Source organism: Triticum urartu, chromosome 7A (assembly GCF_056163025.1).
Source record: "Triticum urartu cultivar PI428250 chromosome 7A, HENAU_Tu73, whole genome shotgun sequence".
Lineage (NCBI taxonomy): Eukaryota > Viridiplantae > Streptophyta > Magnoliopsida > Poales > Poaceae > Triticum > Triticum urartu.
In genome coordinates, this window is record NC_141879.1 from 14,522,553 (window position 1) to 14,525,548 (window position 2,996).

Genomic DNA, 2,996 nt, shown 5'->3' on the forward strand with positions numbered 1-2,996 from the left:
CTCTTTTCATTGGGAAACGTTTGTAATCGGCGCACCGGCCGAACACTGGGCCGGTCGCGCTCGCTCGCGAATACTGGTGGGCCACCAATCATTTTCTTATCCACTCACGAAGGGAGCGACACATCCACTCGTTCCTTTTCGTTTCTTCTTCTTTCTTCGCATCTTCTCCAATAGTTCTCTTCCCCTCCCTCTTCCTCACAGAAACCCACCATGGATCCACTTGATTGTGATCAAGCTTTTGTTCGTGTTGCGCCTCTCTCCTCCATATAGTACTCCGCCATGGATCCCAAGAGGCGGATGCTGGAACCAGCATGTTTTTTTGCTGGATCCAACATGTGTTTGTGCTGGAACCACCTTGCGCCATTCATGGAGCCACCAGAGCATCGGTGTTGCAACGGGGCGCATCACGAAGAAGCGCGTTCGATGCTGGAACCGGCGCCCCTTGTTGCTGGAACCATCGCACACGGATGCTTCGAGCGGGGAACCTCGATGCGCTGCGACGATGATGGGCGCGGTGACTGTTGCCAGTACAGGAGTTGCAACCAGCGGCAAAATTTGCTGGAACTAGCAGCAAAAAAAGCTACAACCGCCTGCAAAATAAGCTACTACCGGCAACTGAAAAGTCTTGCTTTGCTAGAACGCACCACCGGCGTCACAGTTTTGCTACCACCATGTCGCCGTTTTGTTACAACCGGAGTTTCTTTTTGCTACAACCGGCAGCCGGTGATGGTAGAATTGGCAGTGCGACAAACTACAAGCAGCAGACAGGGAATGTTACAACCATGCACATCCTTTTTTTGCTACAACCCCATCCTGTTTTTGCTACCACCGGCGACTTTTTTGCTACATGCGTGGCAGACGACGGGCGCCGATGCTTCAACCTGACATGGAAAAAAGCTTCAACTCACCAAGGAGAAGTTACAACCGGTGGCGGAAAAAGCTTCAACAGGCATAGTGGAAAAAGCTTCAACCCCCATGAAAAATCTTCACCCGTGGAAAAATGCTTCAACCGGCGTAACAAAAGCTTCAACCAAGAGGCTAAAAAAGCTTCAACCGGGGACGAGTCTGTGGGCGCATGAGCGGCGACAGCGACGAGCGGCGACGGAGAGGGAGAGGACGGGGGTGCTGTGACGGCGAGGGAGAGGACGTGGATGCTTCCTATTCCCGCCGGAGCACACGCACGAGGTGGCTGGGGCAGGGACACATCGCGCCGCATGGATCTGAAGCGTGGGGAGTGAGGAAGAAGATGATATGACGTTGGGGAGGGGGGATCGGACGGCTCCTGCCTGCCAGATCGCACGGCTGCAGGCTGACCGGCCCAAATTTGGGCCGGTGCGCCGGCGCGTATCACTGCCCCTTTTCATTCCTCTCTTGTGAAAAGAAGGTGAGAGATCGCATAGTCAAACATATTGCTGGTTAGTAGCATATGTCACAACATTTTGCGCGCACCGCTTCTTAGTCTAACATTGGGCTGTTTCTCTGCAATTGCACAAATATTATCCCAGGCTTTATCCTGACGATTCCCATTGACTATGTCTCTTCCATGTACTTTGTCAACTCCTCCCCGCCTCCGTAATGAGAAGCAGTGAAGTACAAGGATCGTATAAATACTCCTCTATCTTGAGAAGGTTGCAGGAAGCTATAGGAACCATTTAGCATGACAATGCCCAATACCAATAGCATGTTCAGCTTTTCCTGTATTGTCGTCCTAGCCCTAGGCAGTAGAACCTGTAGTTGCTTGCAGTTTACTTATCCCAACTTCAACGCAATCAAGATGGATGATTTCACCTTCAGCCCAGGCTCAACAATTGCAGATGGTGCCTTGCAGATCACCCCAAGTACCGGAAACATGCGCCACCGGTCGGGGAGAGTGGTTTATGCAAGGGAAACCCTCAAGCTGTGGAACAACAAGCGCATGGCGCCCACCTCGTTCAGGACAGATTTCCTGCTCAACATCCTCCCCGGTCAGAATGGGGCTGGAGAAGGTATGGCATTTGTTCTCACAAACAATCCATCGTTGCCCAACAAAAGCAGTGGCCAATGGCTTGGCATATGTAATGCCACGACAGATGGCACAAAGACGGATCCAGTAGTAGCTGTCGAGTTTGACACGAGGAGGAGCTATGAGGATGACCTTGACGCCAACCATATCGGCATCGACATCAACAGCATCAAATCTATTCGGCAGTACCCGCTTAGTAATGTTTCCATCATCCTCTCAAGTGGGTCTGATGTATGGGTCAGTATTAGATACCACGGCACATCGAAATTGTTTCAAGTATTTCTAGTCCAACACAACATTCGTGGGCGGTAGGTGTACCAAGGAGATATCTACATTGATCTATCACAGCTTCTGCAGGACAAGATATATCTGGTATTTGCAGGTTCCACTGGCAACTTCACCCAACTGAACCAGATAAAGTCATGGAACTTCACCATGATAGATGAATAAGCCTGCGTTTCTTTGGCCTTCGGGCGGCAATTAGCGGGAGATGGAGCTATCGGACGTCGGGTTGCTCTTCACGGGAGGGACTCGACAACACAACAGTTTCTGCTCCAGGACCTCTACTTCCCTCATGAGGAAGTGAGTATTGTGGAAAGTTGTACTATTGTATTGAGAGTGTTGAGTGTTCACTATGTTGTGCTTGTGAAGTTGTACGTTACATTCTTGCTTGTTTTCTGGCCGAATAATTTTATACATGTATCAGTTCTTTTTAATCACTTAAACAGGACCTATCAAACCAATGCTCTGACGATTTCTTAGCATGTCCTTTTTTTGTCTTTTTACCCTGCTATAAATTAAACTTTTAATATACCAAAATAAGACTCAGATAAAATGAAAGACATATTTTTAGGAGATTGCTTGTTGATCTACATTAAGAAGGAGATTGCAATAGGATTCTAGACAGAAGCAACTATTGATAAATTCAATTGCGACGAAACATCGTGTGCCATTCAACTTTCAACTAAAAATTGTTGGTCATGACACCATTCAA

At 48.7% G+C, this 2,996-nt stretch overlaps 1 pseudogene; it reads left to right on the forward strand.

Moving 5' to 3' along the window:
* Positions 1 to 1,647: 1,647 nt before the first annotated feature.
* Positions 1,648 to 2,715, forward strand: LOC125517975 (putative L-type lectin-domain containing receptor kinase S.5; annotated as a pseudogene).
* The last annotated feature ends 281 nt before the right edge of the window (positions 2,716 to 2,996 follow it).